This window comes from Empidonax traillii, unplaced genomic scaffold (genome assembly GCF_003031625.1).
Source record: "Empidonax traillii isolate 1590-97213 ecotype Southwest subspecies unplaced genomic scaffold, ASM303162v1 scaffold1132:size609636, whole genome shotgun sequence".
NCBI classification, from domain to species: domain Eukaryota; kingdom Metazoa; phylum Chordata; class Aves; order Passeriformes; family Tyrannidae; genus Empidonax; species Empidonax traillii.
In genome coordinates, this window is record NW_020956325.1 from 315,685 (window position 1) to 342,732 (window position 27,048).

The window sequence follows — 27,048 nt, forward strand, 5'->3', positions numbered from 1 at the left end:
CCATGCCATTTGGCAGAGATCTGTTCATGAAAACCCCATAATTTGGCATTTTGGGGCAGTGAGAGATGCTGCTCGACACCGGCATCCCCGTGGGTCGCTCCACTCATGGGAAGCCCTTCTTTAGAGCCCTGAGCATCAATATACTGCAGCAGAAGCATAAACTCTGCTCAGATCCTTTCAAAGCCACCAAGCCACTTCTTTTTTTTTTTTCCCCTGTCTCTCTGGAACAGTTGCACCCAGTGAACTCTCTGCCCATTCAAGAGTCAGACGGAGATTTTCGGGCTGAGTTCAGACTCACCACGCAATGGTCTGACTGATGCAAAACGTAAGGACTTGTCACCAAAGCCATCCTCTGGGAAGCTGTTTCAACACTTGGTTTTTGTGCTTAATAAGATCCTTTTCAGACCTACTGTTATCTGTGAAAGATCAGAACATGCAGCAATGTTTCTCAGAGATGTTTAAAAAAAAATGAAATTTAAGTGGGGAACCTGTAATAGATCAAAATGTCTCTCATACAAATATCCCCTGAGAAACAATAATACTGGGGTGGAGGGCTGGTGTTTTTCAAATTACATTGATGAACTTCAAGACAAGACAGCTGGGAGCTGGATTTCTCACAGGGACCATTCTGCAGAGCTGCACCACAGGACCAGAGCAGCAGAGAAGGGACAACAAATAATCATCATCTTCTGGTGGCCCGTCCACAATTTATGAAAACTGAGTTAGGAGTCTCAGTCCACTTAACAAAAAGCACCCAAAATCCAACCCAAACCCAACCAAACCACATAATATTCTTCGGTTTTACATTCCCAAAGACTTTTCTTAGTTGTCATTAGATGGCACTTTTGTTTGTGAGCTGAGCAGAGACACCAAAACCAGAGCAATTACACAAAAATAGGATTTCAGGCTGATTCCTCCCTCTAAAACTGGTCCCTGTGCACCAGGATGGACCCCCCCCCACCCCTGCTCCTCACCCTGAAAAAGCCATCCTGTGCACAACGCTACCAACACAGTGCTCTCACGGCCTCCAAATCCACTTATTTTAATAAAACCTGCCACTCCAACCATCTGACATCTATTATGCTTAAGCAACATAAAATAGAAAAGAAATATCTACGACCAGAAACAAGCCTTCAGCTCACTTTTATTGCCAAGGTCCTGAAATTCTTTTTTCCCCCCCCCCCTTTTCCTCCTCGCTAATAACGGCCTCCCCACTCCACCTTGCTGCTGGATATTCCAGCAGGAAATTCCCTGAAAGAGACCCTAACGTGGATGGCAGCTGTGCAGTTTGAAGCTGAACAGGGCTTTATTTCAGGGGGTTGAGCTGGACTGAATGTTCCCACGACCCTTTCTGAAGGTGCTGACACTTTTCCTGCTCCTTCATGGAAGGGGCTGCCCAGGGAGGTGGTGGAATCCCCACCCCTGGACGTGGCACTCAGTGCTCTGGGCTGGGGGACAGGGTGGGGATGGTTTCCAGGTTGGAGTCCATCCTCTTGGAGGTCTTTTCCAACCTGAATGATTCTGTGTTTCAAAGCACTTCCACAGCAGGAATGAATGCTCAGAGAGACACAGGTCCACTCCGGAAAATCCTGGAGCACCAAAGCGATGCCGTGGGACATTCAACCTCTCTTGGGACGTTAAACCCCTCTTGGGACGTTCAACCTCTCTTGGGATGTTAAACCTCTCTTGGGATGTTAAACCCCTGTTGGGATGCTAAACCTCACTTGGCAGAGCCATCCTGCTTCAGATCTGGGAGCCAGGCAGGCGAGCAGAGGAGCTGTGTCTTTAAGCTCGCAGCCCTCTCCCCGTGCCCATATATCACTGCTCCATGCTGCGGTGGCTTTCCTGCCTGCTGCTCAAATTTGTCCAATTAGACACGGCCCCACAGGGTGGAATTCAGTGTGAAATGTGCCTCCTGATGTCTGCAAATTAACCAACACACGGACATGCTGCTTTAAAGGGCCTGGAAGTGACAGGCAGAAAAATGCCTTGCCCGGGACAAAAGCAGGAGGGCCGGCTGTGCAAAAGCCCGGATCAGCCTGTTAAGGGATTCCCAGACTCAGAAGGTAAAGTGTGTGAGCTGCCGTGGCACTTCGCACCTCAAGCTGTGCTGTCTCACACCACTGACCCCTCCATGGCGACATAAGTCTCAAGAAGAAGCCAGGATTATCTGTCTAAGAGCCTTACATGTGTCATGCAAGGTCAGGTGCCAACTGCAATGTAAATTAGTAGTTAAGAGTATTGGTAGCTAGACAGATGCTGGGAGCCTCAATTAGAAAGAAAAGTCAGATTATAAGTAATTAAGAGGTACAAAAAAATGCTTCAGGAGATAAATACCTAAACTGCCTCCAGGGTTTTTGGTTTTGTTTTGTTTTGTTTTTTTTTTTAAATAAAGCACGCATTCCTGAGCTCTCCCAGATTCTGCTTGGAACGTCTCTGCAGACCCCAAAGCTGGTCTCCATGCAGGCAAAAATCCCTTGGCAGTGCTGGTGTCAGAAGGGGAAATCTGGAAGCAGGTGTATTTACTGGGCAGAGCACACCACCAGAGCTGCTAGAAAAGGGTAAGCTCTTCATCTTCTGCCATCAAGGCATCCCACAGCTTTCCAAATACACGTGTAATTTAATAATTTCTGGTTTGAGTGACAGCTCTATGTCCTTTGAGAAAAGCTCCTGCTGCTGCTGCCCACCCTCCCACCCCAGACTCAGCACTGCACTCAAGTAACCACTCAAGAGCGCAAGCACTTCCAAGTTGCTGATGGCCTGGAGACCTGAATTCATTTGATGAAGACCTACAATACCTGCAGCCCAGGAGGAGAATAAAATCGTGAGTCTCCTTTCAGAGACAGGCAAACCAGCATGGGAAGTCTAAATGATACAGCCTGGGGCCCAGGAAAGGTCCCTTAGTACCCCATCTCCCTGCCTTGGGTACCTAATATTTGATTTTTACCCAGTTCTGAGCACCTTTCCTCCAAAGATTTGCCACATTTGGCCGCTGACAGTGAAAGATTTGGATATTCAGCCAGCTGAGAAGAGAACTTTAAAGACTTCAGAGCCATCACAGTTTAGGAACTCAGGCTGGAAGAAGTTAAGCAGACACTTGAGGATATTCTGGAAGCAAGGGCAGAGCGATGACCCCGGTGGGACAGGAACTGAGGGGACCACTGGCCCCATGGGGTGTGTCCTGCACTTCAGAAAGCGTTAAAACACGTGGAAAACCACACACTTGGGCTCCTTATCGGGGCGCTCCAGCTTTGAAGAAGCCACTCACTATTTTTAAGTGTTTTTCTTTTATTTCTGTGAGGCCAAAAGACTGTAATGGGCTCCTGAGAGCTCTGTGAGACGACAGAAGCACCTGCAAAGGACTAGGGAACACTTATGTCAACAGGGAGATCAGTGCTAAGGCAAGCACTTCAAAATCCTGAGAAAATTCTTCCAAAATAGTTTCATGTTTCAGTTTGCTGTGTTTTCAAAACACCCCCTTCGGGGGGGTGGGGAGGGTGGGGGGGATGCTCCTTGTTATTTTACAAATCATTCTGTATTTTCACAACCATAAATCATGGCAGGAATTGACAATCTCCTGACGTTGATTAAATGGCAGCTGATCCCTGAAATTATATTACCACTGTTTGCACAACACCTAAGGCTCCCCAGTTGCTGTCATGCCCTGGACAGCCCTACAGAAATCCTCTGCTCTCATTTTCTTGCACAGCAAAAAGATTATGAGCAAACAAGCTCGAGCAGAAGAGGGTGGAACACAGAGTGCTGTTGCTGCCACTGCAGACCTAACACTCGAATGGGGCAAAAGAGAAACACGTAAAATATATGGCTGATGTCAAAGGAGAACAATTTTTTTTCTTAAAAAGAAGAAAAAAAAAAAAAGCATATTTATGGTAAAAGTATTACAATGCTACTGAATGACCTTCCCACCAGAGGCAAAGGCCCTGAACTGCCCTGTTATGTCGAAGGATGCCCGAGACAGAAGCATCAATCACTCAGATAAATGCAACTATCTCTGTGGTTTTACTCTTTTTTTTTTTTTTTTTTTTTTTTTTTTTTTTTTTTTTTTTTTTTTTTTTTTTTTTTTTTTTTTTTTTTTTTTTTTTTTTTTTTTTTTTTTTTTTTTTTTTTTTTTTTTTTTTTTTTTTTTTTTTTTTTTTTTTTTTTTTTTTTTTGTTATTTAGAATAATAGAATAGTTTGGAAAGAACCTTTAAAGCTGATCTAGTCCAGCCCCCCTGCCGTGGGCACCTTCTACTATCCCAGGTTGCTCCAAGCCCCGTCCAACCTGGCCTCGGACACTTCCAGGGATGGGGCAGCCACAGCTTCTCTGGGCAACCTGCGCCCGAGATTCACCAATTCCTTGGTGAAAAGGCAATTTTTCCTCCCTGAATTAAAGCTCTGGCAAAGCTGCAGCTCAGCAGAGCCCCTGTGTGCAGCCCTGCCAGCCTCACCGAGGGGAGCAGCCAAGAGGAGAAGCCGTTCGGGAGCCCCAAGGGAGGAGGAGCTGCTGGCGCGGGCACCGAGCCCCTTCCTGCAGGAACAAGGGGCTCTTGGTTATCAGCAGGGAGAGGGCTGATTGAAGACCCCATCTTATGCTCACAAGTTTTGCCACAGGACACGGAGCACAACAACCCCCTTTGTGACTCAGATCACAAGTTACAGAGATATTATCCTGTGACGATGAAACTTCCCCTTCGCGACGAGCAAGGGCTGGACACGGGCGAGGGAAAAGACTGGAAAGTATTGTTAACATGAACCTCTGGAAGGGTTTCTGCATATTTTTGTCACCCTTTTGTCCTTTCAGAAGCTGGGTGGATAGTTATGGCAGGGCCGACTACGTTATCTTATGTACTAAATCCTCCTAGATCTGTAGATGATGTCTTAGGGGGTGAAAAAGATTAATAAGGAATCACTCCAATGGCTTTAGGACAGCTAAGAATCTTAACCCATTTAACCTCCCCTAAAACACACAATCAGATCAGAGGAAGTTGTAGGAAACTCATTTCAAAGACTCCAGGCGACACTTTTTAGGTCAGATTTACAAAGCTCATTAGAATGAAGGTCTGTTACTTTAGATTTTAATACTAAGACATACTAAGAAACCCTCTTGCCCCATTTAGGAAACATACAAAGCAAAGAATGCAAATTTTAAAAAGAAACTTAATCTTAATGCATGTTTCTGCCACCAAATCTGAGTAAAACCCTCCTAGCTTATGTTCTTATGGAAAACGGGAGAAAACACATCAAAAAGGGACAACAAATGCCTATTTATTTACATCTTTTTATCCTCTGAAGCAGCACATGTACAGGGAATATGATTCTTTATAAATTACATTTGCTTTGGAGGAAACAATACTATTTAAGTGCCACGAGTTACTGGCTTTTCTGGTTCTTGTCACCTTCCTAAAAATCTGTTTTTTTCCTGAAGGTGGGGGGGTGTGTGGAGGAGCTGGAAGGATGTTCATGGATTCCTGGCCACCCATTCTGAGTTGGGTTCACACACAACTACAAGGAGAGGGGAAGGAATGAGGGTGGCCAAGGCCCCTGCTCTGTTTTGTGCAGAAAGCACAAGAACTGAAGGCGAGCTCTGGCTGATCTTCTTTGTGATAAGACAGTGCCTCTTAAGTAGAGGAATTAGGCCAGAAAAATAGGGGAAAAAAAAAAAACAACAACAAGAAAAGCATGTCATTACATACCCTAATATGATTGTACATATCTGGCCACATTTTGGTCGAAGGGAAACGGCATCCCCAGCTTGAAATGAAAAGGAAGAGATTACTTTGTGCAATATCAGGATGACAAGCCATCAGAATTCTGTGGTTAATTAGGAGGAAAAAGTCCCGTGTAGAATGAGGTAGATGGCTTGGCAAACTTTAGGTTTAATCTTGTGATACCTCCTAATAACAAAAGGCCTCCGTGATCTATCAAACAAATTTATAAATGTATGATCAATGCATTTGACATGTTATTTAATTATGATTCTTCGTGACAGAGACAATATGAAAAACTAGTGTCAACATTCTGACAGTGGAATGAATAAATAGACGTAATTATTTCTCATACTGATCCCAGATGAATTGTAATGTATCAGGCCAGACTGCAGACCAGAGTTCTAAGGTTTCCTTAATATGATAGAGTTTGATGTAAGGGGTGTCATGTATCCAATATTTTGCTGTTTTATTAGAATAAAAAGCTCCCTGGGGATTTCAAGTTCAAATGGTCACAAGTCTCCCTCTTCCACTGCTATTGCGCTTAATGCAAGCATAAGCACTGAGATATGTTTAGAAAAATGCTAGTACAGCTGGAAAAAGCAAAACAGCCTGTGCATGAATCTGAAAAACACCCAAAACACCCTGTGGTTGCTCAAAATTTACCCCTCGATGCGATTTCTTGGTAATTGTCCCCATGCCCTAAGCACGTGCCAGTGCTGGAAGAGAGGTTTGGACACGTATGTGATGTGCAAGGGCAGTTCTCAGGGACAGGCCCAGCCTGGAGGCTGTTGCAGGATAAACCCTCTCCCTGAGGCAGAGCTGGGCCTCGACATTCCTCGCGGAGGAGAGCGGGGAGCCGGAGCGGCGGGTCGGGCCGAAGGCAGCCAGCACACTTGTGGCCATTATCACACAGACAGGAAAGAATGCACTATCTGTTCCCTGGGCCAAGAGAAATTAGAGTTAACATTTAACATGAGGGAAACGGACTTCAAAGGGAAAGCCAGCTGGATTTGAATAATGGGAGATGAAAACGCTAACACCAGCACAAACTTGCAGGTGGTCACATTTGGCCGGGAAGAGCATCCGCCGCGGAGGAGCCTGCACAGAGCAACCCTGAGACAACACTGCTGCTGGGGGAGCCAGGAGGGCTCTGGTGAGCTGGACATGAGTCATGGAATCACACAACATGGAATGGGTTGGCGTGGAAGGGACCATGAAGATCGTCTGGTTCCACAAGCAGGGACACCTCCCACTATCCCAGGTTGCTCCCAGTCCTGTCCAACCTGACCTTGGACACTTCCAGGGCTGGGGCAGCCACAGTTTCTCTGGGAAACCTGTGCCAGGGCCTCCCCACCCTCACAGGGAAGGATTTATTCCCAATATCCCATCTAAACCTGCCCTCCATTTCTGAATGCTTTGGCAATTACATGGCCACTGCTTATTATGCTTTTTAAAAATTCCATTCGAAGGCAGCAAACATTTAATTCTCGGCCATTATCAGAAGGCAGAGAGACCCAAAATATTGGCTTACAGAAGCTTCTGGTACTGGGGAGAATCTGCACATCCAGCACTTGAATCTACCTGCAGACTGTGGGTTAGCCCTGCCCTCAGCTCCCTCCAAAGCAGCCTGGATGCAGATAAATCCCTGACCTGCCCAGCTTTCTGCATGGGCAGAGCAGGGCCAGAAATATCTGCAGTGTAAGGGAGGGAAACAGGCACAGAGCTGTGTGGCAGGAATTTAAAGAAGAATAAGGACCAACACGGAATACAAACATTGCTGTAAATTGAGTTTTAGACAACCTTGCACGAAGCATCGGGGTAAGATTTGCTGCGGTGCCTGTTTTGAAGCATAACCCAGCGTTCCCTCAGTTGTTAAGTAGATGATGCTAGTTTTAACAAACGAAGCTGGATTAATTTAAAGTATTTAAAGTGATCAGCAGCCCTTAGGTTAACGAACATATGTCATATTCTTCCAAGTTTGCGTTTTTGATGCGAACATCCCGCCAATCTGGGCTCCCCCCTGCAGGGAGCTACACCTGAACCCTGGGCTACCTGCCCCGGCCCCTGGGAGAGGCTGCACCGGCAACTGCCACGGGATTAATGGACAGCAACCTTCGGGGAGATGGATTGGGGAGGTCAGGGAGATGCAAACGGCCGTGACACGTGTCATGGATCACTGTCTGCTCTGCCCACCGCCCTCCCCGGCCGCCGCTGGGAAATGGCAGAGCTCGCCCCAGCGAGCCCACTTAAAGGGCTAATGGGTAAATGCATAAAACTATTAAATGCATAAGAATCCTCTTCACCAAATGGCAAAATATAATGAAAGTTTAAACGGTTAATTGAATAAACCTCTTAAGGACAGAGTGCACCGGGGCGGGATGTTTGGCAGTTTCCCGGTTAGGTGCTGCGTGGAATGTGCCTGGATCGCTCTCTGCTCACACAGCTCGGGATTAGCACCGTGATCGTCACTCTGAGCTGCTCTCCCCGCCCTCGCTTTTAACTGCAGAAAGGCCTAAAAATGTTATTAATGTCCAGGTAAAGGCAATGAGCTCCCAGGCTGCTGCTGCTGCTCTGAGTGCAGCCCGACCTGGGAAATCCTCCTGCAGCCTGAGCTGAAGGCACAACCAAGGAGACAAGAAACCAGGAATTCTCTGCTTGGTTTTCGGAGGATGGGTTGTTCTGGTTGGTTTTGGTGATGCCAGAGGCTGTGGATGTTCCGTCAGCCACGAGCACGGCCCTGAGTAACAAGCCAGGATTTTGGCCTTTGAAAGTCAATCAAACTTCAGAAGGCTGTGAACCAATTGCAGAAGAATCCCCCAAGTACCGCGTTTTGGCTTTATTCTGGACTATTTTTGACACAAAAATCTCGCTGTTGCCGTTTGTCAGGGGCGGACCCCGCGCAGCAACAGCGATAATTGATGTTTTGTAGAGATTTCCTGGGCAATAACTGGCTTCTCCAGAGATAAGCACTGCCTTTGGCCTCACGGTTTATCCTCACAGCAACAAGATTACTGCCTCATAAAACAATTGCAAAGCCACAGTACTATTATCCTTTAAACAGTAAAAGAAGAAGGGGGGGGAAAAAAAATGATTTATGAAAAATACCATGATCCTCCCCAAGCAGAGCCTGAGCGACAGCAATTCCAGCGACAGTAACTAATCTAATGGTGCATTAGGACAGCACAAAGAAGTAGATTTGGCCACTGAAGCAAAGTCATTAAAGATTAGACCAGCTGGATTCACAGTTAGGAAGTGCTTTTGCCTATCTGAGCACAGGATACGCTGGAAGTTGTTTTATGGTTTAATGTCTCCGTTGTAAACAAATACAAATTTTGGATAAATCAATGGCTGACATTGATGGGACAGAAAACTCAGGGAGCTGAGGGTGGCTTTGAAATCCAGCTTTCCAGAGCTAAGCTAAGAGAAACAGTCAGACTCCATCCCAAAATAAATCTGCATTAATGTATACTAAAATAAATGTTATGTAATGAGAGTCTGTAACGTTGCATTTTAAAAAAAATTGATCCAAAGGCTGTATTTATACATATAAATACATATTTTATATGTATTTAATTATTTATATGTATTATATTTGTATTTATATGTATTTAAATGTATTTGTATTTGTATGTATTTATACGTATATATTTATATGTATTTATATATTTATAAATACATATTTTATATGTATTTTTATACTGGAGAGTGTGCCTAGCCACCTTTTATACTAAAAAGTATAAAGGAAATAAAGCCACCTAGCCACCTTTTATACTAAAAAAGTATAAAGGAAATAAAGAAGGTGGGGAAAAAGGGAAATTAAAGTGAAAATAGGTGAAAAAATGGAAGACGAGAAAAAAAGGAAAAGTGGGGGGGGGGAAAGAGAAAAGAGGAAAAGAAGAAAAAGGAAAAAAGAAAAGCAGGGGGAAAGGAAAATGAGAAAGAAAAGGACAGAAAAGCAAAAAGGAAAAGATGGAAAAAAGGAGAAGAAAAAAGGAAAAGAAGAAAAAAAGGAAAAGAAGAAAAAAAGGAAAAGAAGGGGATACAAGCTTCAATGTCAGTGGAGCCTGAATGTACATGGAAGGATAAGAGACTTCTTTGCACCACTTCTCCCAAGCACGAGCTGTGGGCCATCCAGCAAGTTAAAATATCAAAATATATTAAAGTCAGTGGCATTTGACCTTAACACAGACACACTCACATGATGTATATACCAAATATAGATATTAAATACACACCAACCCCAAACATATGTTTCTAGATCTCCATCTATGCATTACAACAAAGGAGAGTGGCTTTGAAAGCAAAGGCACCAGCCACCAGGATTCCTTTTCCCTGTGGAAAGCTTTTGCCATTTGGGAGACACGCACACAGAGTTCCCAGCACGTTCAAATAGTGCAAATATAATAAACATCAGCGTGGTGTCCAGGAGCACCACCAAAATCAGACCTCCTGGATGTGCGGAAGAGTCGCAGGACGGCAGATAAAATCTGTCAGTGGGGTTACCGGTCCTGGCAACTCCCCTGAGCTCAGATCCACACTGAGAGGTGCTCCCTGCTCAGCAAAAAAATGGTCAGAAGGGACAGGAAACCGTTTCAGTGCCCAAAAAACAGAGCCTCTGGGATGGAAGGTCACTAAATAAGACCGATTACTTCGTGGCACTTAAAGTCTCCAAAGGGGGATCCAGGAAAACAGTGCTGGATCTGGATCAAGATGCTCCAGTGCCAGGAGTACACTGGGATATTGTTAATGGGACACAGGGAACTCAAACATAAATAGTGAGCGGGATTTTCCTTGCGTTGGCTACAATACATATGTTTGTTCAAGAAAGGAATAGCTGGAGCAAGAAGACATGCACGTCTGGTGTCGAAGAAAAGCCTGTTTGTGTCAGATACAGTGGGGAAATTGTTCCAGAATAGTTCATCTTTAAAGGAAGATCCCCCTAATAACGCTGCCAAGGTCTGTGGCACTCGGGTTTTTGGCTGTGGAAGTGCTGCAGCACAAGTAAAATCCGCCCTGGTCCAGGCTTTGAATGTGGATATCTGACATTTCACTGTGTTTTCAAGGACTGGTTCAACTTCTCTGTCACCAGTGGTGCCATTGAGCCTCATCCTCCCTCGGGAGGGACTGGCTGGGACAATGTACCCAAGAAGAGCGACCACAGTCAAGGCAAAGGTAAAAAAACCAGGAGTTCAATCCCAATTAGATCAAGAGTTTGGAAAGAGCAGCACTTGTTCAGTGTTCAGAATTGGATTCTGGGTCATAATCAATAAACACACCTGGGAATAAGAGAGTTAAAATGCTTCCCATCTTCATCCTTTGCTGACCATGAATCCACTTATCCCTGTGTACGTGCCTGTCCCACCGCTGCCAGGGCACTGACACCCCTAAACCTCGCCACGCTCACGCTGCTCCAACACCTTCTGCAATAAAAGGGAAAGACTCCCTTCAAAAGCCCGAGTTTTGGTCTTTATGAGCCCAGAAATGCCTGTAATTCACTACCAACATTTTTCACTCGTGACCCCTCCATTTGGAGTTCCCGATTTTCTTCATTACGCGTTCCTAATTTATCACAACCTGAAGTGCTTCAAAAGCCTTGCACGTTCTGACACAACCACGGGCAAGGTATTCCAATGAAACCCCTGAGCTGATTCATATTCTCTCCCCTCTGACACCAGAGGTTTATGTAATTCAGGAATAACAGAGTTGCTAAAATTAATGGCCAAAGGGCAAGGCATCCTCTTTGTCACATTATATATAATGCCCTGGTTGAGCAAAAGAGTAGCTGGATTATTTTGATTCCTTACTCCTAGTTAATTACAATTAAAAGTAAGACTGTAATTACCTTTCTTGTAAACTTTGGCCTTAACTGCTGAGCACAGCAAAACAGGAGGAGGCTTGGTTAACCTCAGTGGAAAAAAAAATAAAGGTTTTCTTCTGAAATAGCTGGAGCCTGGGCATTCAGGGGGAACGTTCCTGGGAGGGTGAGACAAAGGCAAACCAAGAGCCAGAATCAGACAGATCATTTATAAACCAACAAAGCTTCAGGTGGGAGGGAGGTGGGGGGGGGAGAGAAGGACTCGCTGACCCCCAGGCAGCTCAGGCGGACACACTGTGTTTCCCATGGCCGCGACTTCCAACCAAGAGAACTCCATGCAAACCTTCCCCTGCTTCTCCTTCTCACTTTTTATTTATGTTAACAGTTTGCTGCTGTCGTTTGCCCGGGGAAAGCAGCTGCTCCCTGTGCCTGCTGCATGGCTCTCCAAGGGATTCCCTGTTTTCCCTCTTGCCGGGACAAACCACCCACTTTGCTGATGGGAACTCGGGGTCCTACTCTGCCCTAGGACTTCCAGTCCCCAGTTTTCAAATACGACCCCTTTTCCCTCTCTTTGGCTACGGAAGAGGCATCTCAAGGCACTTCTAACCCCAGCAAAAGGATTGTCCTGGGCACGCACACAGGACCTTCCTAGGAAAAGAGACGTGTCCCGCTCCGGGTTTCTCCATCCCTGAGCAGTCCCACGGAGAGACCACTTGTGGGTCTGTAGAAATGCTTTGCCAGGAGAGAACAATCCGTAGGAAAGGGAGGCTTTATTTTATTCCATGGCCATGTCAGTGCCAGGCCCTGCCCAGCCTGGAGGCACGAGCCAAGCGCTGGCACCGGGAGGACGCCCAAGGGCTCCCATTGACGATGACAAACGTGCCATTGTGGCTCCAACAGTCGGGGGACAGACGGACGGACACAGGGGAGGAAGGAGGGAAGGAAGGAAGGAAGGAAGGAGCTCTGGAAGGCAAAGTTGTTCTTTGGGCAGCAATTATAGATATTTAGAGATCTGAATTAACAGCCACGAGGAGGAACTTGCTGATTTCCCCACCCGCAATCCAGCACTGGAGGTTCTGGGGAGCACAGCTGAGGCCTGGAATAGGCTCTGTCACAAGCACCATTATTTTTTATTATTATGGAGAGAATATCTAAGATGTAAGTACATTAAAAATTCCATCTCTCCAGAATTAATTAATTTTTCAAGCGGTCCATTTCTCCGGAATATTTTCTTTGGTGTCTTTTTTAAATCTTTACAAGCATTTGTCTATAGGGTTAGTAACAATAAGTGTAGGAGGAAAGAAACATAAAATGACCCAAATCCCTGCCCAACAAATGCTGCTAGTACATAAACTTTATAAATACAATGTTGGCAGATTCCGATATATAAAAAGGTAGCTAAAAAAAAGTAAGAGCCATAAATAATGCCAAGTAATAAAGGAGGTGAATGTTTTTGTTATTAGATTCTTTCATTGTATAAATCTGTTTAATAAGCTGGCTAGGAATCATTGATAGAAAACAGACTGCTTGTGGTGTTACAGATCAACCTGTTCTAAATGTTCTTTCCTACGCTCCGTGCCAAGCAATACTTTTTACAAATACAGTTTAAAAATTGAACGTTCTTTCATCGTGCAAAGGGAGCAAACGGCACTAAAAGTCAGAAGGCACCTTTTGAAGAAGGCACGACACGTGTCTGCATCAGCAAGGCACAAAATCGTTGTTTTCTGAGCGCCTAAGTCTGCCCGCTGTGATTGGGAGTGATTAATACCATCCATCTGATTCGTCAAACGCGATCAGTGGATGTGTAAAACTCTTGATTTAGAAGTCTGATTTCCCAACATGTGTGTATTTTTGGAAAGCCCTATCGTATATTTTTCTTCAGAAGTTCATGTAAAAAGCCTGCAGTAACATTGCACTGTAATGAAAACTAAATGTTGTGAAATGTTATTGAGGTCAGCGATGGGTTTGTGACGTTAATCTTTGTACACTATTGGTTCTCATTACTGTGGGGTATTTTTGGTTTTCATTATTCCTGGAGGAAAGGACGGGGGGTGGAAAAAAAAAGAATCAGATGCTATAACCCAAATAAGGAAAAAGGAATAAACACTCAAATGCAAAAATGAAGATGATAATGAGAAAAAATAAAAAAGAGAACCCATTAGGATGTTATTGGATAATAAATTGCTGAACCTAAAAAATACACCCCACGTCAAAATGTTAAAATGCAGACAGGCTTTTGTGCGTTATTAGCACACAGATATCCTTATTTCTGCTTTATATTTTTTTATTGCTGCATCGAGTTCTAGCACAGGTGGTTTAAGAGTGCAGCTCTCAATGTCCTCGTAATCATTTCAGGTTCTGCCCCCAGTCCTGATCTGAGCCCAGACAGCTCCAGTTTCAGGGGCTCCTCAACTTTGGGAACCTCATTCAGTGATTCACCAAGTGGTGCTCAGGAAGACACTGAGATCTCCAGGAAAGAGTCCATTCTCAGACCACATCAGAAGGATAAATTATATAATCAAAAATAGAAATCACATCATCAGAAAGAGAGATTATATCACCAGAAGTAGAAATTCAGACAGGATGTGATCATTATTTTAATTTACCGTGAGGAGATTTGCACCCACTGGTAAAACTCAGCTGAACTGGGGGCAAGAGACCCTCTGCCTATGCAGTCACTCCCTGAAATCCCTGACACACACCCGGGCCAGGATTCCTTGTGCATCACATCCATCCTGCCAGGAAAGCCCCCCAGCAGCTCCCCAGCAGCTCCCCAGCTTACACCACAGCCCACCAGTGAGTGTGAAACAGGCTCTAAAATCTGAAATGTCCCCTCCTTCAATTAACAGCCTAATCTCTAACGAGGTGCGGATTTACCAGAGGGAGCCCCTGGAGAAAGTGAAGCAGACAAAAAGGGCAGAAATCAGCAAACACTGGGAATCAAACCCCTCTCTGCCCGTCAAACTAATGAGGTGTGTCCGAGCACTGAGTGCTCCGGGAACAGGACATTTCCAGCTCTAAATCACCGCTTTCAATCAGCCCTGTTTTGTCATGACTGACTGTAGCCACCGTCTGTGGCTACTGTGCCACAAGGGATTCGCTGGGGCTCTCACCCTGGCTCCTGTGGGGTGAGGCAGACACTGTGGTTCCTCTCGGCAGCCTCACCCCGGGGCTGACCCGGCACGGGTGGAAGTGGCGGATCAGGTGGTGACCCCACAGCTCCAGCAGGGCAGGACAGCCCCTTTCACCCCAATGCAGTGCCCCGTGGAGATCCAAGAGACCCTCAGGGTGCTTCAGGTGCCACTTTCGCAGCTCCCACTGAGCTGTTCCACACGTAACAATGAGCACTGTTTATAACACGCCCAGGAACGTGAAGATTTCCTGAAGTGTTGTGCACAAACATCATAATATAATCCCCCCAGCTTCAAAGCCAATCCCAACGAGTAATCCCACAGATAAACAAAGCTAAATCTCTATTTGCCAGCAAAAATAATGAGCAAACATTAGGGCTATCAGTGTACTGGAGGTCCCCAACCTTCTGAGGGAAGATCTCAGCTGTCACCCAAATCTGTACTGTGAAGCCCAAATCTACCGTAAATGACAAAAATCTAATTAAAACGAGGGAAACTGATGCAGGTAAACCCTTCAGAGCAACCCTGCTAAGATTCATAGTCGTGCTGCTCTTCATTTCAACGAGCTGTTTGCAAACCTTGCACTCCCAGCATGGCACTTCAGCCATCGGCCGGGCCTAAGTGCTTCTGTACAGAATAGATTTACAGCTCAGGCCCCTACTTAGGGTAGAACATTATTGGTCAGGTTGTCTACGACACGCTCAGGCTCTCTCTAAAATAACAGCATTAAACATCATTCAGTCTCAAGAGATACTGAGATGGGTTTAAGCTCTGTTGCAAAGAACTCCACGCACACACCAACCTGTAGATTTACAACTTCTTCGAGGCATTAACAGGAAAGAGGAGCTGCACTTGTGTGACACCACAGCCATAAGGGAAAGGACATCCCTGGGGGGAAAAGGAGCTGAAGGAACTACAGAGGTGTCACTCCAACAACTGATCATCACAGTTGCTGCGGCGGCAAGGAGCAGATAGATCAGGTGGTTGCCAGAGGTCTGCTGAATAATTAAAGGAAGCAGCACACTTCAAAATAAACAAAGTTTTCATTTCTTTCCAGATACTTGCAGCGCAAGATAGTTTAAATCCCAACCCTAAGCACTCGAGCAACTTTGTGCATCCCCTCAGGACTTCTTGTGTGGATAACGTTCCTCAGTGGAGAAACCACCCCCGAATCTGCTGCATTTGTTTCAACATTTTCCAGCTGATGAGACTAAGAGCCTGCCTGAAACGCAACCAGGACACAGCACTCGACAAAAACATTGTGCACAACCCCCTCAGAGCGAGGTCAGTTCTTTGCCTATGTTACTCCTTGTTCTTATCAGCATTGTTTCATCTTCAGGTTTGTTTTTTTTTTTTTAAATTAACATCAAATTCCAATGACAACACTAAATGCCAATCCAGGGCCAGAAAACCACGAGCCACAGCGACTACAAAGCAATGGTTCTGCACCTCACCCATCAGGATGGCAAAGTTCACCCAACTCCTGGGTATCAGAGCATTTTCATTCCCACCATCAGCTGAGCACGGCTTGGGCGGGTTTCTCAGGGCGCCCCTCAAAGCCACCCATCTTTTGAGGAAGATTCCTTGAAAACAACAGATCCCACTGCACCTGGTGGCTCACAACCAAAGCTCTGGCTAAAGGCAGCTCTTGCAGGGACCGTGGAAACCCAGTTCCAGCAGCTCCAAGTCTCTCCTTGTAGCGACGAGCACTCGGGCCGCGAGCAAACAGCGGGAGCTGATGACGCGTCAGATATACGAGCGCTTGCTTTGTCAGTAAATGTTTGCTGACTGGGACTCCCCTGAGCTGAGGTTTCCTCTTTTTTTTCCTCCTTCAGATTTATTGATGGGAGCTGATAATGGCGACCCAAGTCCTTTTTTTTTGCCAACCAGCAGAATCAAAGGGTGGAAACTCGGCAAGCGAGGAAGGGAAGCGGTGCTGGTGGAGCAACGCTTGCCTTAGGAAGGGTGGGAAGTGGCAGTGTGTTCAGGAAATTAGATGTCAAAACTAGTAAAAACATGTTGAAGTGGATATTAATGGAGGCTTAAATCACCCCGAAATTCTTAGAGAAATACAAGTCTGTGTTACTATGAAAACGTAAACACAGTTGGAGAATAGAGCAGCAGGGAAACTACTCTTGCCTTATTATTATCAAATGAAGCCTAAACGTTCAGTAAAATTAGGTACTGAATTATTCTAACTCCAAGGAAATAATGGAATGGAAATAACGGTTCTGAGTATCTTGGTCTAGTGGGAGGTGGCCCTGCCCACTGCAGGGATGTCAGAATTAGATGACCTTTAAGGTCCCTTCCAAGCCAAACCATTCTATGATTCCATGATTGAAGAGCCTCTATTTTTATCTGAAATGGTAGTAAGTGGAAATTTAGGATTTTCTGCATAGTCTAATTATTTATTTATTGAAAAAATCCCCCCTCCCCCCCCCCAAAAAAAAACAAAAAAAAAACAACCAAAAAATGCTTTTACTGAATCCAACAGCCAGGTCAAATGGAAGGAGCTTTGTTGCTGAGATTCAAGTTCAAGGCTCTGTTCTTCCTCTGCAGGGACCAAGAGCCCAACCCAATGCTCAGCAGACCTGGGAGCTGTGCACAGCACAGAGTTTTCCTTATCTCTTCCAGGAACAGCACAGTAGAAGGGAAGTGCAAAGTAAATCCCCACTTGTTAATCTGGTAAATGTTATAAAAACGTGAAAAGAAAAATAAAAATCCCGATATTCATCTGGTTTATCTCACTTCAAAGAGCACGGAGCAGGAGAAGGGATTTTGGAGATGCAGGGAGAAGCTATTTTTAAAAGCAGTCACAGGACTGTGAAATAAGACGCAGGTTTCGTGGAAAAAGCGTTCCAGAGTTTTTTTGGCCTGTCCCACATCTCCAAACTCGGTTCTTTCAAAGAGTTCTTACAGAGAATTAATGACAAAGTGACCACAAGACTTTGACAAAGATCTGATTAGGAAACAAGAGGCAAAAAAAATGGATGTTGAGGCTTCAGCCACCGTCAGGACTGGCTGGTGCCCTCCCGGTTTTGTCACTCCCCTCTCGGCACTGACGCGTGGCCGTGGCACTGCTGGCAGGAGGAGGTGATGGGAGAAGGAAACAGAGGAAAAGGAGAGATTCAAAACTGGAAAGGGAGAAGCTGTTTCACCAGGTGGCCCCTGAGATGAGAGCACCCAGCTCCCAGCAGGACAGGGAGGCTCAATCCCGTTTTTCTCTGCAGCAGGACAGCGCCGGGCGGCTGCGGCGCCTGGCTTCCAACAAAACAAACTTCAAAGCAAACTGAATTAGGCCAATGTCAAGAGCCTTCCAGAGTCTCACCCTCAAATCCTTAGTGCTCATAACTCTTCCTGAAGGAAAGCAGATAGTCAGGCCTGTGGATCCACGCAGGCACTGGAGACCTCAGTTAAAGGGACTGAACCTGGAAAAGCCCCACAAGTGAAGTTCACACTCTGGGAAAGGTTCATCTTGCCCAGTTTTCCATGCTGGGCAAGTCTGAGTGTGAGAAGTCCCTGGGAATGGAGAAATCCGTCAGGAGAGGGAAAGGACACCTGAGAGTCCCTCCAGCCCTGGCAGGGTGCAGGGTCCAGCACTGCCTTCCTTGAAGGAAGACTCTCACGGCACAAAAACCTTACGGGGAAAAGTCTGTTAAAACCAGTCCCTCTTTGGAAGACCTGCTGCCATTTAATTTTCACTAGAGCTCCTTTCCCAGTGCTGGACACACGCTCCTGTCCCTGGAGCTGCTCTTTGTGACACGCTTTGCATCCAGAGGTGCACAGAATCCAGCCACGAGCCTGCAGCCAGCACGGTCTGCAAACAGCAGCAGGGCCCAGAGAAGAGGCTGCAAACATCTGGCCTTTCAGTTTGAATTAAATTGACTTTTTTAAATGTAAAAATCTACCTTAAAGCCAAATCAGACACGCAAACATCTGACTAAAAACACCTCCTTACTCAGGAGCCAATTTGCTCAGAACAACCCTCCGCACAAACAGCACAGGAAGCAGCAAGGCAGGAATCGGAGCATCTCCCCTCCCGAGCAACCTGGGAATCACAGCTACACCTTTCAGCACTGAATTTGCCCCATTTATTGTATAAAACACTCGTTCCCAGCCTGCCAGGGCTGCTGGGCACACTTCACACCGCAGCAGAACAGATCAGTCCTTAAGTCACAGGTTCAACTTGAGAACGAGGGCATTTGTTTTCTTGCCTGATCAAGGTCAAAACTATTAAAATACCCTTAGGTTCTCAGTCTAGTGAAATGAACTGGTAATACATTTGGCAAGTTAATCTGTGGATTGCCTTCTCACATGAGACCAGCTGTTGTGTTTCTAAGTACAAGCAGTATTTACCTCCAATAATGAAATGACTGAATATAATATGAATAAAAAAAAAAAAATAATCAGTGTTCCCTTGCCTACTGCACAGCCCTGGGTTACACTTACAGTCCTAATAAACTGATTTGTCAAACCCGTCAGGATCGAGGATGATCATCTGGAGACCAGATGAACCAAAATACATGTAATTATAAGTTGTCCATTTGTTCTCTTTTATCTCCCACATATCTCTCCTTTGCTCTCAGCTACGTGTGCGTGTTTGTGTGCAACCAAGCATTTAGCTAGGGGCCTAAAACCCAGGCTTTTATTCCCAATTTTACTGTGGTATAACACCAGAGAGCTCTTATTTCATGGAACATTCCTGCAAAATAAAATCCTGGTGACGTTACTTTAGTATTTTAATGCACATGAACACCCTGTACATACAGGAACAGATAAACACAATGCTCATACACACACCTACAGTCAGATAGAACATATTTCCAAACCCAAATACAGACTCAGCTCATCTATCAAACATGTCCTACAGCTGAAAATTATAGAATCAGACATAATTTGATTCTAGTTTACTTCATTTCCTAAATGTTAGTGGCTGCTTTTTTTCCCATAACATTTATTATTATGTAGAGGAGTAGATACAGGACCACACTGCTACACAGAAACTAGTGATGTACTTCTACCCTTTGAATCAGGATGTTATAAAACACCAGAGGTGTATTGGGGAATATTTACAAAGGCTAAATATTATCTTTTTCATGTCCTTTTATGAGCAATATTTCATAGCATGTATTTTATATATATATATATATATATGGTAAGGAATAATCTGAACAGACACATTCCCTGCCTCGCAGAAACTCTGACAGAAAAACAGAGAACAGGCCATAGGAAAAAAATGATAAAGGAAGATGGAGGAGAGATTATCAGTGACAGGGGAGGAGGAAGAATTTCCTGGAAGATGTCAGTTTTAAGGAGGGATTTGAACCAATGGACAGGGAGCTGCTGGAAAAGTGGGGGGAGAACTGCAAAGCTCAGGAAAAGGTACCTGAGGGTGAGCAAGAAACCCTGAGGAGGAGGATGCCAGTGAAGGAAGGTGTGGCAGTAAAATCAGGCATGAAAATGGGGCTGGGAACAGACACCAGGACAAATGAGCTCAACTTCTGTGGGACTCAAGCCCCCTTCAGTAAGAGGAGGAAGGGCCTGGCGTGTTATCCCAAGGTTTCCTGCAGCCTGCCCTGGCTGGAATATTAAAGACCAGTGGTTACAGTAATGAGGTGGTTTGACTGAACTCCATTAAGCTCATCAGTCAAAATAAACCATTTTCATGAACTTGGGGTACGAAGCTGATTATACAACTCTACCTGAAGCAAATATAGACTAAATTTACCCCAAATACTCATCTGCAGGTGGGTTATTACTTCCACCAAAAAAAAAAAAAAAAAATCAGAACTCCTTCCATGTTAGAACTGTTTCAGATTGCTTCTAAAAGCACTGGCTTAAGAGAGCTCCTTTTTAACATCTTTTCTTTTTACTGATAAAGAAGATGTCTCTCTACAGCATCTGCACAGAGTCATCAGGGGTATCCAGTTGGTTTATAACATCCTGCTCAGATCAGCCATAAAGATTTCAGTGGCCACTGCAAAACAGCCTCTCCTTTAAGATATTTAAGACGTTCCTATTTATAAAGCTGTTACAATAGCTCTGAGCCATAACTGCCCAGTATTTAAGCCAGAAGTTGTCGATCTCCTCTGCTGAGCAGTACCCACGTGTTCCAAAACCAGTTTGGCTAGCGGAGGAAGTTGGGATTTCGGACACTGAAATCACACACCCACAATCAACTTACCTAGAAGAGAAATGCCCATTGCTAACAACAGAGAAAAAAAACACACTGTTTTTTTCTTTTTTTCTTTTTTTTTTATAAGGACTTAAGCGTGTTTAAACTTGACCTAAGACCCCACTGATCTGGAGTTTTTTACTCCAGCAAAGCTCCCAGTGCTTGCATAAAGGTCTTTCGATTTGGCTCTGAAGTCGGGGAGTAAAACTGTGATTTCCACCGGTGTGGCTCCGCTACCTGGAGAGAACTGGCTGCTGGGAGGGGACAGGAACCACTGCACAGGGTTCCACACTCCCCAGTGCCAAGCCAAACTCCCACTTCCCACACACACAGCTCATTGGAGGGTTGGCCTTTCGATTCCTCCATCACACCAGTGCCAGAACTTTCAAAAGCTTCTCCATCTGCAAGCCCTGCACGGACAAACATCAGATCGTGACAGCCACGAAATCTACAACTAATCCATAGGGAGAAATAATGGGGAATTAAAGGAAGACTTCAATCACTGAGAGGAAGTGCTAAGGGCAGGCAAAACACCTCTCAGGACTGGGCTAAAAATCTGCAATCCTGGCAAAAAGAGCTCCTCCTGGGACATTATAAATCAGCCGGAACAGGCTGCCCAGAGAAGCTGTGGCTGCCCCATCCCTGGAAGTGTCCAAGGCCAGGTTGGATGGGGTTTGGAGCAACCTGGGATGGTGGAAAGTGTCCCTGGATGAGCTTTAGGGGCCCTTCCAACCCAGGCCATTCTGTGACTGTAGGATGGAAGCTTCAGCATCGTGGTGTTTCAGTGAGTGAGGTCCTGACTCCCCTGCCTCACTCCAGGCACAGAAGTAGTCACTAAATTATGGGCTGTATTATACAGTTCCTACAAGTTTCTTAAAAAGTCACTGGAGAAGGTGAAGTCAACTCAAGCTCTTTTTCTCAGGTGCTGAACCCCATCTGGGATGGATCCTGGCCCTTGGGCATTCATAAACACCCACAGTTTTTTCCAGGCATAATACCAGTTCACACTTATTGCACATGGTCATCACATATGGTCATTTTAAAACACTTCATGGAAATAGTCTTATTCTCAGTTTGTAAGAGGGAAGAGTGAATTCAACTACAGACCATGGGACACAGTGGGAGAATCACAAATAAAACTCCTGTCTTCTGCCCTCTGGTTCTCATTGCTTCCCCCACATATGTGAATTTTTAATTAAACTCACCCCAATGAGAGTCTAAAAATCCAGGTTTTGGTCCATCTCCCTCCTCCCAGTACTGAAAACTCCCTGTGTTTATATACAAATCAGACTCGGAAAGGCAATTTTCTAGTCAGAAGAAATTCTCTCTCTCAACATCCTGAGTGGGAAGATGGAAGCAGTGCCAGCAGGAAAGCTGTGAGTTGCACAGGGAGCTGGGAGTAGGACAGGCCCCTCTGGACACAGCATCCAAAAACTGCCTTGACTACAGTCGCTACAGGGTGTCTCTAAATAGATCTTTTCTGTGCCTGAATCCCAAGTTTCTCCCTCCACCTTTCTATATATTTAGCTCATTAGAAAGCCCCTTTGCAGAGGTGCTAAAACAGAAAACCAGGATGGAATACTTCAACCCTGGCAGATAAACTGCGAGCCTGAGCTCCCCAAACTTCTCCAGACTTCAAAGCCCCGCAGATATTGTTTAATCAATGATAGAGCTGCAAGGCCAGCTGTGTTCTTCTGTTTGTTCTTACATGCTAATCCAAGTTTACCAAAACTGAGGGATTTTGCATCTGGGGTATTTGGAGTCGGGCCCACTCCTCTGGTAACCTGTCCTTGGCCTCCCCTTCCGCCTCTGTGTCACGTTCCATCGCTCTCTCCGCCGTCCCTCCTGCTTTTCCAGCGCTGCTTCCCCCGTCAGGGGGATCAATAATTGCTTTGTCATGCTTAGGGACGAGACCTCTCTGCTCCTGGGTTCCCCTGCAAGCCCTGCTGTGGGTTCAGATAGGGCTGACATTTATAAACGGCGTCTGAGAGCTCCCTGGGCTCTGCCTTCATAAATCTCACGATATATCTCAGTTCTCTGCCGCTTCCTGCCCTGGGTTTTAGGCATGGAAACAACAAAGTGCTCATAAGCTAATTATACTCAAAGCTGAAATACATGAAAACTGAACTTTTCAGGTTCCAGAGACCCTTGTGCACGTCACCCCTGTCCCCAAACCAGCATCAATCTTTCCTCTGCGCTGTTTTGTCCTCTGCTTCTTTGTGTTTTACCACTTCCTATTTCATTTGTGAGAGCCTGAACAGACCCAAAGCACCCTGAGAAGAAAAATAAAGCAAAGATTGGTGTTGGGTAAACAGTGGAGAGGGGGTACAGGGTTGTTTGGGGTTGGCACTCCCCAAGAACAATGCTGTTTGGCCGGTGACTGCGTGGCAGGAAATAACCTTTGGGAGCCCGTGACCCCTCTGCTGCCACGGAGAAAAACAACCTGGTAAAACCAGGAGGGGTTCCTCCAAATTGTAATGGTTTGCCCCAACGAGGGCTCTGCTGAGGGCAGACACCCTCCACCCAGAGCCCTAAGCAGAAGAGGAATGTGTGATGGCCGGGTTTGGCTTTTGTCCCTTTTTTTTTCCCCCTCCCTTTCTACAGAACTAGTCTAACAGAAGGCAGCTTTTCCTCCGAGTGTTTCACATTTTTCAAGTTTCAGTCAATTGTGTTTCTAAATCCTTTCAGGATCACCATTCTGGGAGCACAGCCTCTTCCACAGGTTGCCTCAGCAGAGAGGATTCTTTGTCATAAAACTGCTATTACCATCAGGGCGTGAAAAAACACCGATTTCACAGGCTCCTGGAGTCCAGACTAATCTCTCCCCTATCCCTCCTCATCTCCTGGCAGAGGAAAGGGAACAGGGAGCAGGATCCAGCTCTCTGCTGGGAAGCTGGGAGGTTGTCCGGCGGCTCCGGGTCCCGGCTCGTTTCGAACAGATGGCTCCTGCAACCACGGCCTTTTCTCATGGTGCTCTATCTGAGAGGAAGGAAATTGAGATTCCACCCCAAATCCCAGCACATAGTTTGGAGGATTCCCACATCTTCCAAGGATTAAGTCACCACATGTATAGCCCGAAGTGCCCCGAGGTCCAGAGCGAGGCACCATTTTTAGAAGGCTGGGTAGGAAGAGCTGCTAAGAGGTTACAATCCTTTGCAGTTTGCCCCAGGGACATTCAGGAAGGGGTTTCAGGAGGAGGAAACTGAGACAGCTCTGATGTGGGGTGAAAGAAGAACCCAAATGACCTGAAAGAACATGTCCTTGCTCGGCAACCGAGAATAAAGGCACAGTCTCCAAAGTGCTGGTGCTTGCCAGTGCCGACTCCAAAGCCAGCATGTGCAGGACAAACCTGAAGGAGAAAAGTAGATGAAGTTCTTCCCTGCGAGGGTGGGGAGGCCCTGACACAGGTTGCCCAGGGAAGATGTGGATGGTCCATCCCTTAAGTGTTCCAGGTCAGGTTGGACGGGGCTTGGAGCAACCTGGGCTGGTGGAAGGTGTCCCTGCCCATGGCAGGGGGTGGAACTGGATGATCTTTAAGGTCCCTTCCAACCCAAACATATGTTTCTATGACTCTGTGATAAAGGTAATTGTCTCCTGTTTGAAAAAGCAAGACAGTGCTAAGGTAGAAAGAGGCAAAAGCCTGAAATAAAAGTCATCGCCATGAACTGCACTGACAACTTTAGGCCTTCCCAAGAAACGTGAACACAATTATTTGGGGGGGCTTTTGGTCATGAGTTCATTTTAAACTTTGCCACCATGGCCTGCCATCCACATTGCTCACAGGGAAAATATTTTATCCCCCACACAAATACACCAGATCCCCTCCAGCAGCACTTCTGCTGATGGGAAGAGCAGGAAGGTCCATGTGCACCACACAGTGACTCAGAGCTCCATGTAGCTTCTAAAACAATTTCCCTGCTACTTTCTAGACATTTTCCAAGCCTTGAAAGCATTTAAATTATCTCCTCGAAAGCAGGAAAGCAAAAGCACAGGAGAACGTGGTATTATCTTAATAGACAACCGGTCAAAATTCACCCCTAATGGGAGTCACAGGCCATGGTTTAAACCAGGGCTGACGTATCCAGCATTTCTAGACCATCCTGACACACTTCTTCCTCCCACCCACGAAGGGAAGCTGGGGATGTGCTGGACACACCAGCACTCATCCAGCCACAGACCACTGGCACGGAGGGGCGAAGCCCACGGGAAGCAGTCGGTGCCACCACAGCACGATCGCGCTCGTAATCCCGACGAGATAATCACAGATGTTGTGACCCACTTAAAAAAAATGAGTTCATTTTCCAGATATCCAATTTCAGTGGCTTTTTAGGACATTACCCCCCTGTAGGTTTATGGGCAAATGAGTGTTCAGCTTATTCTCCATCATTTTCTGCACCAGTAATGCTACGCCATAGCAAGTGTGAAATTAGGACATAATCTTTAAGCTGCCTTGTTTTCTGGATGACAGATACTTGCTTTGCTAATAACCCCAACCTTGCAGAGCTGCATTCCCTGGGAGCCAAGGCAGCACATGGAATTTCATGCTACCTTGCCAGTCATAAATGTGTGTGTGGGAGCAAATAACCCCCAACCTTTCACCCCTCCCCCCAAAAAAACGCCTTCTTAAATCAGTCCCTTCCACTCAATCTGTCCTGGACACGGATGCAGCACCAAAGAGAAACCAAGGAATTTCGGCAGGAGGGACGAACCGAGGAATCGAGCGGCAGAAGAAAGAAGAACGTGATTTTTCACCAAGCCATCCTTGTCGTTGGACTCTGTGTTCAGAGCAAGGGAAAATCCCGGTGTCCGGAGGATGCCAGGGATGGCGGGAAGCTCCGGTGGGAAGGAGGGGAACCTCTCCCCGCACCGGGGCTCGTCTGTCACGTCTCCACGTCCGTGTGACCAGGTGCCCAATTTAAAGTCAATCCCATGCAATGCTGAGGCTGACAGGGGCAGCCTGGATTTCCTAATTCTACCTATGCTCCTGGTTTGTTTTTTTTTTTTTTTTTTCTTTCAAAAAACACAATCGACATGGAATTTTTTAATAAAAGAAGGAATCCCAAACACTTACTGTAGCTATTTTGATTCTGCTTCTAATACAGATAAATTAAAAATGAAAGATTTGCTTGTTTGAGGGGTTTTTTTTCAGTCCTGGTTACTTCTTCCCCCTGTTGGGAAGTGACACGAACCTACGTGTGAATTCCAAAATTTCTGCTGTCCTTTTAGAATAGGAAGTTCCTTGTAATTACTCAGAAAACCTGGTGATATTTGTTTTAATCATGGTTCTCCTCTCTGAGCCCCTTTCCATGCAGGGCATTTTCGTAGGACAGCAACCTCTGCAAGGAGAACTGAAAAACGAAAAAGCTGTATATTCCTAAATTAGCATTACCTCGTACCAGGGGAGAAGATGACCTTTTCTTCCATAAATTACAAGGTACTTTCAGCCAAAATATAAGTGAATTTCGATTTTGATCACAGTAGAGTAGAAATTTGGCCAACCTCTCCTCTAGACAGAGACTTCACCCCTGCTGATACTGCTGACCTTGGGAAGTCCATCCCTTGGAAAGTCCATCCAGGCAGTTTTACTTCCCAGTAAAGCCACATACACAAACTGCCACATGAGAGCAGGCATGAAGTCCCTCCAAAACTTCTTTTAAGAGTGCAAATTGAACAGTCTGGCTGAACTAATGAAGTAGCCAAGCTTTTAAAAATACATTTTCAAGCTGGACGCGCTACAGCATCCTACTTTCAAACGATTCCAACAATGACTTGGGTTTAAGCACTCCCAAACCAAACCAGTTTTTGGCACACCAAAGTTTGTAATTTTTAAACGTTCCAGTCTTTGCCTCAGATTTAGAAGCGTTTTGCAGCTTTCAGGGCTTGGCTCACGGGTGTCAGAGGAGGAGAGATGAAAGACAGTCAGCAACGCCGGCGAACAGCCGATCACGGGATCGTTACGCTGGGAAAAGACCTCCAAGATCATCGAGTCCAACTTCTGATCAGACACCCCCGTGCCCAATAAACCCTGTTGTGAAGTGCCACATTTACTCTGCTTTTTGAGCACTTCCAGGGACGGTGACCGAAAGAGCAGCGACTTACTGAATGGCTGGAGAGCAGGAAGAGTTAAGGGGAAAAAAATAGGATTTTTTCTTTTTTCTTACAAGTTACATTTCACTCCTTCACACACCACAAAAAAAAAAAAAAATTCCAGAATCAGA

At 45.7% G+C, this 27,048-nt stretch overlaps 1 protein-coding gene across 7 annotated transcripts in view; it reads right to left on the reverse strand.

Moving 5' to 3' along the window:
* BCAS3 (BCAS3, microtubule associated cell migration factor) overlaps positions 1-27,048 on the reverse strand; it is a 315,701-nt gene that overhangs the window by 49,265 nt on the left and 239,388 nt on the right. The window lies entirely within an intron of this gene.